The sequence below is a fragment of the Eumetopias jubatus genome, unplaced genomic scaffold, assembly GCF_037043125.1.
Source record: "Eumetopias jubatus isolate StellerSeaLion01/CBP00866 unplaced genomic scaffold, mEumJub1_p1.0 scaffold_10, whole genome shotgun sequence".
Classification (NCBI taxonomy): Eukaryota; Metazoa; Chordata; class Mammalia; order Carnivora; family Otariidae; genus Eumetopias; species Eumetopias jubatus.
Window position 1 is genome coordinate 21,915,091 of NW_028274816.1, and position 17,522 is coordinate 21,932,612.

The 17,522-nt window shown below is 41.3% G+C and overlaps 1 protein-coding gene across 2 annotated transcripts in view; it reads right to left on the reverse strand.

Annotated features, from left to right (window-relative positions):
• GFOD2 (Gfo/Idh/MocA-like oxidoreductase domain containing 2) overlaps positions 1–17,522 on the reverse strand; it is a 43,976-nt gene that overhangs the window by 14,694 nt on the left and 11,760 nt on the right. The window contains exon 1 of one of the 2 annotated variants that reach the window (XM_088027422.1): positions 12,120–12,184. The exons of the other annotated variant lie outside the window; for it this stretch is intronic. The gene's annotated coding sequence lies outside the window, so the exon portion shown is untranslated. Of the gene's footprint in view, positions 1–12,119; positions 12,185–17,522 lie in introns of those variants that run through there. 2 annotated transcript variants of the gene reach the window in all.

Genomic DNA, 17,522 nt, shown 5'->3' on the forward strand with positions numbered 1-17,522 from the left:
AAAAAGTATATGTGAATGAGAATATACAAGGATATCTATAATATTATTTGTAAGCATATTTTACACATGACATTAGAAGGACCAGAATACACCTGAATTTCATAATGATTACTCAAATTGATGGGATTATAGATGATTTTTCTTTTTCAAACTGCCCAATTTTCTACAATGAATTGTGGTTTTTCATTCTGATCACAAGGGTTATCAAATGAAATAAAGGGGCTCCTGGGTGGCTCAGTTAGTTAAGCATCTGCCTTTGGCTCAGGTCATGGATCTTGGGGTCCCGGGATCGAGCCCCGAGTCAGGCTCCCTGCTCAGCGGAGAGTCAGCTTCTCCCTCTCCCACTGCCCCTCCCCCTAGCTCGTGCTCTCTCTCTCTCTCTCAAATAAATAAAATCTTAAAAAAAATAAATGAAATAAAGAACAAAACTAAAGTCTGGACATTGAGGATGGCATGTGACGCAATGAGCACTGGGTATTATATAAGACTGATGAATCAGAGGCCTATACCTCTGAAACCAATAATACATTATACATTAATTAATTGAATTTAAATGAAAAAAGTTAAAAAAAATTAACAAAACAAACAAAACAACAACAAAAAACTAACAAAAGTCAGCCTGGAAACCAAGATGAGATTTGGGTGTGCTCAGGGTTACCCAGTTTCCCCCTACAGCAGCCCATGTGCTAAACCAGGGGTCCCCACTCTGGCTGTGTGTTAGGTAGCAGTAACTCCAGACCCACTGAGTCAGATTATAGGGATGAGGCTGTGTCACTATCATTTTCTTCTCAAGTTTAATTCTTTTTTTTGTGTGTGTGGTAAAATACACATAAAATTTACTATCTTAAACATTTTTAAGTGTACAGGTTCAGTGATATGAAATACACTCAGATTGTGCACCATCTACCTCCAAAAAATCTTCATCTTGCAAACTGAAACTCCATACCCATTAAACACTAATTCCTCATCCCAATCCCTCTTGCCAGCCCCTGGCAACCACCATTCAACTTTCTTGTTGTCTTTAAAAAATATATATATATTTTTAAGTAACCTCTACACCCAGCATGGGGCTGGAACTCATGACGCCAAGATCAAGAGTGACACGCTCTGAGCCAGCCAGGAGTTCCTATGTTCTGTTTTCTGTTGCCATGAATCGGACTATACTCTAGGTACTTCGCAGAAAGGGAATCATACAGTATTTGTCTTTTTGTGATTGGCTTATTTCACTTAGTATAACGTCTTCAAAGTTCATCTATGTTGAAGCATGTGTCAGAATTTCCTCCCCTTTAAGGTCAAATAATATTCCATTCCATGTATATACCATATTTTGTTTATTCATTTATCTGTACACAGACACTTGGGTTGTTTCCATGTTTTAGCTATTGTAAATAATGCTGCTATTAACATGGGTGTTCAAATCTCTCTTCAAGAACCCCCCCCTTTTAAGACTCTGCTTTCAATTCCTTTGGGTATATACCTGGAAGTAGAATTGCTAGATCATATGATAGATTTTTATTTATTATTTTAAAAAATATTTTATTTATCTGGCAGAGAGAGAGCAAAGCAGGGGGAGCAGCAGGTAGAGGGAGAAGCAGGCTCCCTGCTGAGCAAGAAGCCTGATGAGAGACTCGATCCCAGGACCCTGGGATCATGACCTGAGTCAAAGGCAGACACATAACCGACTGAGCCACCCAGCCATCCCCATATGGTAGATTTTTAATTTTTTGAGGAACCACTACACTGTTTTCCACTGGGTCTGAACCACTTAAAATAATTTTATAAATACTTTCTAGTTCCTTAGTCTTCCAATTACCTTTAAAAAATCTTGGGTGCCTGGGGGGCTCAGTGAAGTGTCTGCCTTCAGCTCATTCAGCTCAGGTTATGATCCCAGGGTCCTGGGATCAAGTCCTGCACAGGGCTCCCTGTTCCGCAGGGAGCTTGCTTCTCCCTCTGCCTCTCTCTCTCTGATGAATAAATAGAATCTTAAAAAAAAAAACTTACTTGGTCATCGCAAATCCCAAATTTTAACAAGTTTTATCCAAATGTACAACTTTGCTGTTCTACTTTAATCCACATAACACTGCCTCACTTGCATCTCCTCACAGATCAGAGTCAACCTATTTGTCAGGGAGACATGGCATTCCTTTAGTAAATGCACCGTAACTATTTCATTCCTCAACTGCAAGTACTAGGGATATACCTCTCTTCCCTCTCCCTCCATGACATCCACCTTTCTGATCATTTCTGAGTGCCACTTCCGGGCTCCCCACTTCTTTCAATGCTGAAGTTCTTAAGTTCTCTTCTCTTCTTGCTCCACATGCTCTCTTATCTACTCATGTCCAAAGCTTTATCAGTATACCAGTGATTCCCAAATCTGCAGCACAAGCCCAGATTCCCCTCCAGAGCTTCATACCCATATAACCAGGGCCCTGAGTGGCTCAGTCACTTAAGTGTCCAACTCTTGATCTCAGCTCAGGTCTGGACCTCAGGGTCATGAGTTCAAGCCCCACCTTAAGCTCTATGCCTGTGGAGCCTACCTAAAAAAAAAAAAGTGGTATGTCCATACAACATAGTATTATTCAGCCACAAAAAGTAATGAAGTACTGATACAAACTACAACATGGGTGAACCTTGAAAACATTACCCTAAGTGAAAGACACTAGTCACAGAAAGCCATATATTGTATGATTCCATTTATGTAAAATGTTCAGAACAGGCAAATCCATGGAAATAGAAAGTAAATTAGTGGGAGGGTTAGCGGGGATGAAGAAATTGGGAAGTAGGGGCATCCAAGTTTATTCTTCCCCATGTGGTTATTCAGCACCATTTGTTGAAGAGTTTGTTCTTTCCCCTGAATGATAACTCCTTTGTTGAAAATCAGTTGACCATAAGTGTATGGATTTACTTAGAGACTCTCAATTTTATTTCATTGCTGTATATGTCTATCCTTATGCATACCATGCTTTCTTGATTACTTTAGCTTTACAGTAAGTTCTGAAGTCAGTGTGAGTCTTCCAACTTCATTCTTTTTCAATATTGTTTTGGCTATTCAGGGTCCCTTGCATTTTCCTATGAATTTTAGGTTCAGTTTGTCAATCTGGGATTCTGATAGAGATTGCTTTGAATCTGTAGATCAATTTGGGGAATACGGTCATCTTAACATTAGATTTTATGATCCATGAACATGGGATGCCTTTCCATTTATTTAGGTCTTCTTTAATTTCTTTTAACAATGTTTTGCAGTTTTCAGAGTAAGTTACACACTTTTTGGTTAAATTTATTTCTAAGTATTTGTTTGATTTTTTTTTTTTTTTTTAGATTTTATTTATTTGAGAGAGAGAGCATGAGCGAGCCGGGAAGAGAGGGAAAAGCAGGTTCCCCGCTGAGCAGGGAGCCTGATGCAGGGTTCGATCCCAGGACCCATGACCTGAACCAAAGGCAAACGCTTAACGGTTAACTAAGTCACCCAGTTGCCCGTTCGATGCTATTGTAAATGCAATTGTTCTTTTTTTTTTTTTTTTAGATTTATTCATTTATTTTAGAGAGAGAGAGTGCATGCAGGAGGAGGTGTAGAGGGAGAGAGGGGAAGAGAAGCAGACTCACCACTGAGCGGGGAGCCTGACATGGGGCTTGATCACACAACTCTGAGATCATGACCTGAGCTGAAATCAAGAGTTAGATGCTCAATTGATTGAGCCACCCAGGTACCCCTGGAATTGTTTTCTTAATTTTATTTTCAGATTGAGCATCTCTTTTGCTTCTAGTGTAGATACAAATGTACTATGTAATTTACATGTCTATCTTAGGGGTTGGTTTGCCAGTATATCCCGCTTGACGCTACCTGAAGGACACCCGTGCCTTTGTGAACCACTGAAATAAGCATGACACGGGCTGTCTCTAACTCCAGACCCTTATCAGCTTCCTGCCCTCCTGTCTCTAACTCTCTGGGGCTGTGGATCTTGGCTTGCCCCCTGCACTCTACCATTGGGTTTTATCCTAATCATCATTCTTTCTAATAATGATGGAATAATGTCTGTGACCTCTCAGCTATGTCTTTTTCCTCCTTGCTGATAATTCTGCCCTTATAGACTTCCGTTCTAGTTAGAAACAGGTCAGTCACATAGTATCTTCTATAATTATCGTGTCCTGGACTTCTCCCCTTCAGCTATTTTGGTCATCTTCTGCATTTGCAGTTTTGTTTTTGTTTTGGCTACTTACATATCATTGACATTCTGGGAGCTTGAGAGTGTCAAATTTGTAGCACTAGACAAGTAAGCTTCTGCGTAAGTTTTGTGGGTCATTAATTACCAACAGCTATGAGAGCCAGAGGAGTGACACGCCACTATAAACAAGGAGATCCATGTTCTCTCAAAATTCATGCCCAGAGCACACTTCCTCCTCTCTCCCACCTCATTTCTTCATGCTCTAGTTATATTTGGGTGTATGTTTGCATTGGTGGCTTAAAATAACAGAACGGATTAGAGGACATTTTAATAACCTCTGTTTTACTGACAGTGACTTAAAGGGCAGCTTCATCAACACCCATAAAGGGGCATCAGCTGGCCTCTGAGGAAGCCAGAAGGCATGAAGCTAGGCAGGCTTGATCACTAGGTATTTCCTGTTCAGGCAGGCAGAGCTGGTTTCCCTTATTTCAGTGACTACCCTTTCTAACCCCTAAAATTTCCCTACTCCCTGCCCTTAACATTCTTGTATATATACCTTTCGTATCCTCCAAAGATCTCCATAAAGTCAGCCCTGCCTAGTTCCCATACACTCTAATGACCACATGCTGGTCAGGACTGAAGGGTGGAAAGTGCCCTGACAGGACTTTGCAAGGCTCTGGGGAAGACAGCACAGAGGTTAGAGGCATGGAATTTGCAGCCACTTTGCCTGGCTCAAGTCCTGGCTATACCACTTACCAGCTAGGTAACCTCAGGTAAGTTTTTAAATCATTCTGTGCTTCTGTTTCCTCATCTGTAAAATGGGGATAGTTGTATTGACCTGATAGGGGAGTTAAAGATTAAATGAGTTAATACTTGTAAAGCATTCATAACAGGGTCTGGGCCCATAGTAAGGCACTGCATACATCATTTTAGAAAAATTTCTCTTAGAGGTCTCCTCTTCAAAACCTGTGTAGGAATATAAAGAATACTCCGAGCTAAAATACAGTAAAGTGTAACAGGCCAAACAATATTTAGTGTAACATACAGTGCATCTAAGTCCACACAATCCCGTTCTGCAGATGAGGATACAGAAGCTCAGAGAGGCTAGCTAACTTTTCCAGGGTTCTGTAGCTGGCTGTATATGACAGAGCTGCCATAACCAACTGTGAAACCCTGAGCAGGTTACTTAGCTTCCCCGAGCCTCTGTACAAACAGAGGTTTTGTATGTGTGGAACAACTTTTCTTTCATTTTTTTGTGCTAAGTATGAGCCAGGAAAGTTCATTCTGTTGTCTGGCTTGGCAAGTGCTTGCCTCAGATCCACCACTCAAACCAGTGTTGATACATCATGCCTTTATGGAGGGCCTAACAGGAAGGCTGTGGCCACAAAAGGATGAAAAAAACACAGCCCAAATTTCGGGGGCAACAAGTCAGAAAGGTGTGCAGGAGCCAGAGCTGGTGGCATCAAGCGCTAACTAAGGAATTTGGGCTTTGATAGGTGGGTATGCTTATATGCTTGGTGTGCCCCACCTTCTCCACCTGATCCCCTCTTGGCCCTGCTCTCTCAGGAGTCGGAAGCCAATTCTAAGGCTCCAGGCTATGGGTTCAGCCAATGGGAAGCACCAGGAGGAGAGATAAATGGATGGAAGGATGAACTTATTTATTTTCTGCCTTCTCTCTACCAGGATGTGGTTCTGGCAGGGCCTGTGTTCCTTGACAGGATCAAAGTACCTACTGAGGACCCCTCTTCTCTGGCCACAGCTTTTACTGAGTTCTGGTATCTCCACCTTTTTCCCATTGTGCCTGAGGTGGCAACACGACTAGTGGTAGTCGGTCCTGGGGTGCTCCACCATCTCTTGTAGGTTGGTTTCCTTTACTGTTCACACCACTGTAAATAATCCCTTCATTAAAGACTTTTCGATGAACCCTTTGAGTGGCTGTTTTCTGCCTGGACCCCAATACAGTAAGCAATGAGAACCATTACATTTTTTTAATGTGAATTAGGTGGAAAAGAATTTAAGAGACTCTAGACAAAGAACCAGTTAGGATATCAACTAAAAGACAAGGAGGGCTTGATGGAGGGAATGAAATGGAGCAGACACCTATCAACAGGATTTGGGGTAATAAGGAGGAAGAGAAGAGCCAAAATCGACACTGAACTATAGACCAACATCTTTCATAAACACAGGCACAGAATCCTCAACAAAGTATTAGCAAGTGGGATCCAACAATGTGTTAGAAGGACAACACATCATGACTAAGAGAATTTAATCCCAGGAAGGCAAGGTTGGTTCAACATTCTAAAATCAATTACTATAATTCTACCATATTAACAGTCATTAGTTATTAGACTGCATTAACTACAAATGCAAATTGAAACTTATTTAATGTAACTTCACACCTATTAAAATGTCTGAAATTCAGAAAACCCGGTATCAAATGCTGGCAAGGCTATAAAGCAACTGTTCATTGTTGGTGAAAATAAAAAATGGTATAGCCACCGTGAAAAACAGTTTGTCATCTTATGAAGTTAAATATATACATATCATATAACCTTGCAGCCCCACTTCTGGTATTTACCAAGAGAAACAAAAACTTATATTCACACAAAAGCCTGTATGTGAATGTCTATTTTTCTAATGTCTAATATTGGCTTTATTTGTAATTGTCAAAACTTGGAAACAACACAAATGTCCTTCAACTGGTGGTGAATGGATAAACAAACAGTATGCCAATGCAACGGAATACTATGCAGTAAAGCAAACGAATGAACTACTGATGCACTCAACTGACAAAATGAATCTCAAGTGCATTATGCTAACTGAAAGATGCCAGACTCAAAAGGCTCCATACAGTGTGATTCCATTTACGTGACATAATGGAAGAGGAAAACAACAGGGACAGAAAATAGTGATTGCCAAGGGTTGGAACTGGGGGCATGCATCAACTGCAATGAGCTACAGGGAATTTTGGGGGTTGGGTGGTAAAGGAACTGTTCTTTATCTTGACTGTGCTGTTAATTACATGACTGTGTGCATTTGTCAAAACCCACAGAACTGTACACTAAAAAGAGTAAATTTACTGATATGTAAGTTATATTTCATGAAATGGAACCCCCTAAAAATGACACTGAAGTTCCAAACATAAAATGACAAGTTGTAGTGTCATTAAGAGAAACAGGGAACCCAAAAGGCCTGACTTATTGAGACTTGTGCAGAAGCTGGGATTTGTGGATTCTGCTCTTCCCAGACTGGTGGAATATTATCTTACTGTATGTATGCCTAGTCCAAGGAGCCACAGCTTCTTCAAAACCATAGGAAGAGACCCACTCCCCAATGTGGAGGGCAAATCCAGTCTGGCCCTCATTTTTCTAAGTTCTGGAACACAGTCACATCCATTTCTTTATTTATGGCTACTTTTGTAATACAACAGTAAAGGAGGTGACACATCGACCATATGGCCCACAAAAATCAAAAATATTTACCAGGGGCCCTTCACAGAAAACGTTTGCTGATCCCTGCCCTATCCCATGGGTTATGAAGCTAGGAGCTCCAAGTGACAGAATATAGTCATGAAGGTAGCCAGGCCTATGATAAAAAGAACACCCTACCCCATTGTGTGTGTGAGGAGTCACAGATTCTGGGAATTCTGGTGTTAGTGCATAACGTATTCCGTAGGCAGCTTGAGTAGGAGTCAGACCCTGGGCAGAAGGTGCCTATGAATCCTTTTCTAGGAGATGCAACACACAGAACTAAAACCTGTATTTCTTAACCTCTCCTGCAAAAAAAGATGTATCTTAAAAAGATAAATATAGGAAGAAGGTACCATTTGGTAGAGCTTCTGGTAATGTTCTTTAAAGGAGGTAATCTCCATTGACAAGCACCTTTTCCCCTCTTTCTCCCTTCTTTCTGTCTGAAATGCAGACAGTATGGCTGGAGTTGCCATAGCCAAATGACCACCAGGAGGCAACCTGAGGATGGAACAGAGTTTCCTGCAGACACTGGCACTGAGATGGTGAATCACCCTCAAGGAATTCCATTTCATGGACTAGACAGGCATGTAAACACATTTGTTATTCAGTATAGGTAGAGCAACAGAAATCTGTGTGTAGCATAGAGAATAGCCATCATTAACTGGGCCACAGGTGGTGTGCAAGCAGGAAAGGCTTCCTGAAGACAGGATGTAAGAGGTCAAGCTGATCAGAAAGACAAGAGGTCAAACGACCTCTCCAACACATCCAATGACAAGACCCTCCCTTTATTGGTGGCTCGCTTCTGACCTGGGGCCATTTCAGTTAGAAAACTCTACTGTAGATGGACTTGAAGTCCTCAGTCTTCTACATTGTGGAACTACCTGTGAGGAATGATTCCTTATTTATTTATTTATTAAGATTTATTTATTTCAGAGAGAGAGCACAAGCAAGAGGAGCTGAGGGAGAGAATCTTAAGCAGACTCCATACTTAGCACAGAGCCTGACTCGGGGCTCGATTTCACGACCAGGACATGACCTGAGCCGAAATCAAAAGGCCACTTACCAGACTGAGTGACCCAGGTGCCTCTATCTGTGATGTTTCTAATGAAACTTTTATGTTTCCTTTAAACTTCCTAGGTGGTGGTAGGTCGTTTGCACAATGACTACAGTAACTCCCTTCTTTTGTTTTCATGCCATCAGATAGGGAATCACCTCCCACAATGACTCTGGACTTAATCATGTCACATGCTCTGGCCAATGGCACAAGAGCAAAATGACCCAAGAGGTTTGAAAACTACTTCTGCCTGAAGGCGTCCTCTCTTACTGCTCTTGGGTTGTCTTGGACCATCACCATGTGAATGAGCCTAGACCATCCTGCTGGATCTCAAGACACATGTGACCAAAGTCATCCTCACTGCCCCACCTGACACAAAACCAACTGCTAGTTACATGAGTGAGACCACCCTAGGCCATCCAGTTCCAGTTGAGCTGATCCAGACCAGAACAACCACCCAGATCTCCCAAAGAATCATTAGAAAATAAAACCAGTACATTGTAGACCTTCAACTAACACGAGGTTATATGTCAATTATATACCAATAAACCTGGGCGGAAAAAAAGAATGAGAAATAATATTTGTTTTAAGCTACTGAATTGTGATGTTTGTTGTAATTGTTTGTTATATAGCTAAAGCTTACTGATACACTCCTTTACAGAGAGAACTCCCTAATTACCTCAGGCCTTCCTCATACTCTGTATCAGAAGAGTAGCCAAGGTCAAGGCTGCTCTGGTTTGCCCGCTCTCTGGTTTATCAACAACCCCCTGAAATAGGAACCCCGGAACTAAATGCCATATCCTGAGCATACTCTGTCTTGCCTTCTTTCTCTGGTTACTATATTCCTATTACACAGCTTACATGCATTATAGAACTTAGACAGCCATGTCATCCTGACACACAGCAGGATTTTTCACATGGCCTAATAAGTATTCTGTACTTGTGTAATCAGGTTTTTTAGAATTTCTAATGTGGTAAAATACATATTAACATAAAATTTACCATCTTAACCATTTTTAAACATACACTTCAGTGGCGTTAATAACATTCATATTGTTGCACAACCATCACCACCATCCATCCATCCACAGAACTCTTTTTACCTTGTAAAACTGAAACTCTAGATCCATTAGACAACAACACCCTATCCCCAAGCCGCAGCAACCACCAGTCTACTTTCTGTCTCTCTGAGTTTGACTCTCTAGGTAGACTACCTCATATAAGTGGAATCACATAATACTTGTACTTTTGTGACTGGCTTATTTGACTTAGTATCAGATCCTCAAGGTTCAACCATCTTGTAGCATGTGTCAGAATTACCTTCCTTATTAAGGCTGAATAACATTCCATTTGTACATAGATACCACATTTTGCCTGTCCATTCATGTGTCCATGGACACTTGGGTTGCTTCACATTTTAACTACTGTGAATGATGCTGCTATGAACATGGGTGTACCAATTAGCTTTTCTGAACTAAAGTTTAAAACTTTCCTCTAATAAACGTCATTTAACTTGGGCATTTATTTACCAGTTGAGATCTTTCTGAATATTTGTTTACTATTTGTACCAGCTTTGTATCAGATGCAAATTTGATTAGCAGGCTATGTCTTCAAGCCAAAATAACTAACTTAAAATATTATATTGTTATCAAATGCACACACATGGAGTCTGAACTGACCAAAATCTCAAGGCCAGTAACCAACTGTTCACAGTTTAGGCACCCGGCACAATTACCCCTCAATCAATGTTAGATGATGTTGTTCTTTATAAACCCATATACCTTTCAGTGTTCACCAGTTGTCTTTCCCTGTGCTCAGAGGCCATTTGTTTAATAAAATGTTCTAGTATCTTTCTGAGGAATAATAGTATCAGCCTCCCTTTAAAAACTGAGACAGATGTTGCATGTCACCCATCTTCTGGCAACTCCCTCTGCTTCATAATGCCTCAAAAGTTTATTGAATAGTATATGGGGCTATAGGATGGTCACCTGCTAGTTTTCTGAGACCCTAGGGATGTAATTCAAATGGATCAGGAGAACAAAACTGTTCTGAGAACTGGGTATTCTACCTTCCCTGACCCTGCTTTTTCCAGATAGGTACCCCCCTACACACACCACGCAGCTAAGTCTTTGATAAAAGGAGAAATATAATAGAGGAATAGAGTAGTTAATGTTTTCTCTGTCAGATTATTCTCTATTTATCCTAAGTACCTCTCGGTATATCTTTAAGAATTCTTTTGATTAGGGCGCCTGGGTGGCTCAGTTGGTTGGGTGACTGCCTTTGGCACAGGTTATGATCCTGGAGTCCTGGGATCGAGTCCCACATCAGGCTCCCTGCTCAGTGGGGAGTCTGCTTCTCCCTCTGACCTTCCTCCCTCTTGTGCTCTCTATCTCTCATTCTCTCTCTCTCAAATAAATAAATAAAATCCTAAAAAAAAAAAAAAGAATTCTTTTGATTAGCTGCAGTTTTTTTCAAGTGTCATTACTTGTTCTGAGATTGTCTCCCTGATCCTATTAGAAGCATCCAGCTCTTCAGAAGCTTGCAGATGGATAGAGTGTGGGTGGTTCTAGCCAAGCTATTTAAAAATGTATCTATAATAGTTTGCTCTGTAACTATTCTTTTTTAAAATTACAAATTATGCTTTCTATTTTTCAGCACCAGGCTTCTAAAAGAGCCATTAGGGATTTCTAAAGACAAAGTTACTGCCTTGTAATACTATCTTTACCCTGCAAGTCACACAAATGCAGTCAATTGTTTTTCAGCTAAAGTATTTTTTTTTTTTTTAAAGATTTTATTTATTTATTTGACAGAGACAGACACAGCGGGAGAGGGAACACAAGCAGGGGGAGTGGGAGAGGGAGAAGCAGGCTTCCCGCAGAGCAGGGAGCCCGACATGGGGCTCGATCCCAGGACCCTGGGATCATGACCTGAGCCGAAGGCAGACGCTTAACGACTGAGCCACCCAGGCGCCCCTCAGCTAAAGTATTAAATCATTAGTTGAATGGGGGAAAGGAAACTCTTAAAGAAACGGTGTTGGAACAACTGGATGTCCATATAGCAAAGAACCTTGACCCCTCTTTCTCTCACTATTTATACAAAAATTAACTCAAAATAGATGAAACACCTAACTGCAAAAGCCAGAACTACAAAGCTTCTAGAAAAACATATCAGAACATATTTTTAAGACCATAGGTCAGGTAAGGAATTCTTGAACAGGATACAAAAAGCATAATCCATCAATAAGCTGTATTTCAAATGGAAAAAAAAATTCTATTCAAAGACACCATTAGACAAAATGAATAGGCAAGCCAGAGACTAGGAAAAAATACTTGCCAAATATATACTGTATGTAACTTGTATGCAGAAGGACTCCTACGAAACAATAAAAAATGAACAACCCAAACTTGTAAAAATGTTAAAAGACTGGGTCACCTGGGTGTCTCAGTCAGTTGAGCGTCTGCCTTCGGCTCAGGTCATGATCCCAGGCTCCTTGCTCATCGGGGAGCCTGCTTCTCCCTCTCTCTCTGCCTGCCGCTCCCCCTGATTGTGCTCTCTCTCGCACACGCACTCTGTCAAATAAATAAATAAAATCTTTTTTTATTTTATTTATTTTGAGAGAGAGAGAGAGCACAAACAGTGGGGAGGGGCAGACAGAGAGGGGGAAGCAGGCTCCCCAGGGAGGAAGGAGCCTGGGATCATGACCTGAGCCGAAGGCGCTCAACTGACTGAGCCATCGAGGTGCCCCAATAAATAAAATAAAATAAAAAATAAAAATGTTAAAAGACTTAAATAGTCTCTTCAACACCAAAGATACAGGAATGGCCAACAAGCACATGAAAAGGCATTCCATGTCATTAGTCATCAGGAACACATACATCAAAAGCACAATGAGATACCCACTAATGGCAAAAATAAAAAAAAAGTGATAGCACCAAAGTTTGGAGAGGATATGGAGCAAACAGAACTGTCATACATTGTAGGTGGGAGTGTAAGACAGTATAACCATTCACTTTGGAAAACTGTCAGTTTCATATCAAGTTAAACATATATTAACCCAATGACATAGCAACTCCACTTGTTGATATTCACCCAAAAAAACAGAAACATATGTCCACAAAAATGTATAAAAAATGTTCACAGCAGCCTTATTCATCATAGCCCCAAAGTGGAAACAAACCCAAATGTTCATCAATAGGTGAACAGATAAACAAGTTATGGCATAGTCATTCAATGAAATATAGTAAAGCAATAAAAATGAACTATGAATACATGCAATATCTGTGAATCTTAATATGTTGAGTGAAAGATGCCAGGCACACATACAGACCAAAAACCCCACCGTACTATAGGATTCCATTCATATGAAGTATAGAAACAGGCAAACCTTATTTATACTGATAGTAGTCAGAAGGTGTTAGTGGTGGTGGCTGAAGTGGTGGTGGGGGTACAGGACTGAACAGGAAAGGGGCACAAGGAAATGTTCTAGAGTGATGGAAATATTCCATATTCTGTGTTGCATTGTGCTTTCATGGTGATACAACTGTAACAACTCATCAAAAGGAATACTTTAGATCTGTGCATTAATTGTAAGAAAATTATACTTAAATTTTTTTAAAGATTTTATTTATTTATTTGACAGAGAAAGACACAGTGAGAGAGGGAACACAGGCAGGGGGAGTGGGAGAGGGAGAAGCAGGCTCCCCACTGAGCAGGGAGCCCGATGCGGGGCTTGATCCCAGGATCCTGGGATCACGACCTGAGCCTAAGGCAGACGCTTAACAACTGAGCCACCCAGGCGCCCAACTTCAATTTTTAATCACCATAAGTTGTTGTATTTAAGAACATAGAACAAGGTTTTCACATCTTGAAGATTCAGATTCATAAACAAAATGGATTTATGTGAATTAAAAGTCTCTTTTTTCAAAAACAACATAAAAACCTCGTCAGCTTACTTTTGGAGATATCAACAGTATACGAGACAATGGCTGCAGCCAAGAGAGTAAGTTTCCTGAGGAATTAACTTCATGCTAAGGCTAATGATCTAGTCACTCTTAGCATTTCCTAAGGGTTTCTGAAGACAGCAATTCCCACTAACCAATGTCAAACTGAGCAAGCTGCTGAGCTGCAGGTGTTAGGGAAGTAAGTCCTCACCACTCACAAACAACTCATACTAGGGAAGGGGGGTTTCAAAAGGAATTCTTCTGTATTTCTTTATGCAAGTAAAGTTAATAATGGCTTTAAGTAAGAAATGATGTGTAAGTTTGTGGTTATAGCTATATAGGTTGAACAAGACTTGGCATACCACAAGAGTGAGAAGCCTTCACTCAGTGCCCACCCTCACCACGTCTCAGAACCAACTCCACACCTGGAGTTCCCCAGCACAAGCAGCCACCCCAAGCTGTGCATCCTCAGGGCATCCCTCCTTCCTCTGAGCCATCTCTACAGACTGCCACAGACCTCTGACCCTTGAGACATTCCAAAGGGCCAGCCAGTATCAAGAGGCTAGATTTTTCTGTGGATGAATTTTTTCCAGTAATTCTATCCTCATATAAAATATGCTAAGGGGAGGCACCTGGGTGGCTCAGTCGATTAAGCGTCTGTCTTCAGCTCAGGTCATGATCCCAGCATCCTGGGATGGAGCCCCGCATTGGGCTCCCTGCTCAGTGGAGACTCTGCTTCTCCCTCTCCCTCTGCTGCTCCCTCTGCTTGTGCACTCTCTCTCTCTTTCAGAGAAATAAATAAAATATTAAAAACATAATAAAATAAAATATACTAAGGGGCACGTGGGTGGCTCAGTTGGTTAAGCATCCAACTCTTGATTTTGGCTTGCGTCGTGATCTCAGGGTGGTGAGATGGAGCACCACATAGGGCTCCAAGCTCCACATAGAGTCTGCTTGAGATTCTCTTTCTCTCTCTGCCACTCCTGCCAATGCTCTCTAGTTCTCTCTAAAAAGAAAGTAATAAAATCTTTTAAAAAAGCTAAAATAAAGCACTGTGGCCAGAGGGAGGCCAAGACCCTAGTTATTTAGTGAAATGGGCCCTAAACCTAATTAAAAAAATTTTTTTAAGGATTTTATTTATTCATTTGACAGACAGAAAGAGCACGCACATGCATGCACAAGCAGGAGGAGCGGCAGAGGAAGAGGGAGAAGCAGGCTTCCCGCGGAGCAGGGAGCCCGATGCAGGGCTCGATCCCAGGACCCTGGATCACAACCTGAGCTGAAGGCAGATGTCCAACAACTGAGCCACCCAGGGGCCCCCCTCAACCTAATTTTAAAACAGATTGTGACATTAGCTTAGTGAATCACAGCCTGTGTTTCGGGTGCTCATGTATAAAAACGATACCTGTAATTTATGCAAACTGATTCATTAATAAATATTTACTTTAATTACCTACTACTGGCCACGCCTGGCAAAGCACAGCTTATGTTGGTGAGCAAAGCAGATAGTTTCTGCCTGCATAGAGTTTACAGTGTAGCAGGAGAGATAACACAATCAAATCATCACATAAATATGTCATTACAATTTGAGATAAACATTATAAAGGCTAAGAACAGGGTACTCAGAGCATTCAACAGGATATGAATTAATCTTATTTAAAGAAATGTTGGGGCACACCTCGGTGGCTCAGTCGGTTAAGTATCTGCCTTTGGCTCAGGTCATGATTCCAGGGTCCTGGGATGGAGCCCCACATCGGGCTCCTTGCTCAGCAGGGAGCCTGCTTCTCCCTCTCCCTCTGCCTGCCACTCCCCCTGCTTGTGCTCTCTCTGACAAATAAATAAATAAAATCTTAAAAAAAAATAAAGAAATGTTGGGCGCCTGGGTGGCTTAAGCATCCGACTCCTGATTTCGGCTCAGGTCATGATCTCAGGGTTGTGAGATCGAGCCCCTTGTTGGGCTCCACGAGTGTGCTTAAGATTCTCTCTCTCTCCCTCTCCATCCCCCAACCCCTCTCAAAAGAAGAAGAAGAAGAAATGTTAAATAACACATCTGTAAAGCACTTTGAGTTCCACGTGAGAAAGGCATTACTCAAACTCCAAGACTGAATTACTAAAAAAAAATGGCACGTTGGTAGTTCAGTAAAGAAAAGAGCACAGCAGTCCAATGGCATTAAAAAGCCAATTTGTAACTGGCAGACACTGCCTTCTCCCAGAATAGTGTTCAAACCTTACCTAACAATATTTCTTCAGTATAAAACGGGTCCAGGGGCACCTGGCTGGCTCAGTCAGTAGAGCATGCAACTCTTGACCTCAGGTCATGAATTCAAGCCCCAAGATGGGCATAGAGCTCACATTAAAAAAAAAAAGTAAAAAATAAAATAAAATGGGTCCAAAAGAAGTAGAAGAGCGAAACGTTCAGAACTTCAAACTGTAACTGTACAACTATCTTATGTTATGTATTCGAGGCACCATGGCCAACAACCCTACAGTACTTAGGTCATAAATGCTTTAGCTACCTGATATTTGTCAAATACAATTAAAATGTTGCAAAATCCAACGGCCAATTCCCATCCTCATCGCACTTTGATGCTGACAGCAGCAGCATCTGATAAAGCATGTTCCACCCTCTTAGAAACACTCAACTTCTAGAACACAAATTTCTCCTGCTATTCTCTCTGGCTACTTCTCAATATTCTCTGCTAGTTTCTCCTGATAATGACTGTGGTAACCATAATGATCCTATTCAGTCTCACAGCTTAAATATATATACTATCTATTTTCTGAGGACTCCTAAAGTTTTTAGCCAGGTCCTCTTTCTCAAGCTTCAGACTAGTATAAACAACTGACTATCTGATATTTCTACTTGGATGTTTATTTTTTTAAGTAGGCCCTTCACCCAATGTGGAGCCCAACGCAGGGCTTGAATTCATGACCCCAAGATGAAGACCCGAGCTGAGATCTAGAGTTGGATACTTAACCGACTGGGCCACCCAGTCGTCCCAGATGTTTATATTAATACACATCACAAACTTAAAATGTCCAGAATTAAGCTCCTGGAATCCCCCCCATTCCTCACCAAACTTGCTTTTCCCACAAGGGCTTCATCTCAGAAACTGGTAACACAAATTTTCCAACAGCTCCATTAAAAATCTTGGGAGTAATCCTTGATTCTTAGTTTTCGCTCATACTTCACATTTGATCCATTAACAAACTGTGCTGGCTCTCTACCTTCAAAATACATCCTGAATCCAAGCACTTCCCACAACTCCCATTGCTACCATCTCAGTTCAAGTCACAACCCCCTCTCTTGCCTACATTACTGCAATTGCTTGACTGGCCTCTCAGATTGTACCCTGCCCCAATCTATTCTCAACATAGCACCGAGAGTGGCTCAATTAAAATGTAAGTCAGAGCAAGGCACTCCTCACCCAAGCCCTCCAACAGGTTTCCCATCTCTCTTGGAATAAAAGCCAAATGTTCTTCCACTGACCTACAAGGTCCTACATAGTCTGTCTTCATCCCCTTCTTTTATCTTTCTCACCTTATGTCCTGTTTTTCTTCCCCTCGTTCACTCTGCTCCAGCCACAGTGGTTCAGTACTGAATGTATCTCAAACATGCCAGGTATGCTCCCGTCTCAGGGGCTTTGCACTTACAGTTCCCTTTTCTGTACAGTTATCCACTTGGCTTATTCTCTCCCTCACTTTCTTCAGGCCTGTACTCAAAGGTTATTGTATCAGAAACAAGTTATTTCCTCATTGTTTGTCTCCCCCAACCACCCCTGCTAGAATGTATGCTTCTTTAAGACAGGGAATTTTTTGTCTGTTTTATTTACTGTTGTATCCCTAGTGCCTAGAACAAGGCCTGATATATAGTGGGTGCTCAATAAATATTGCT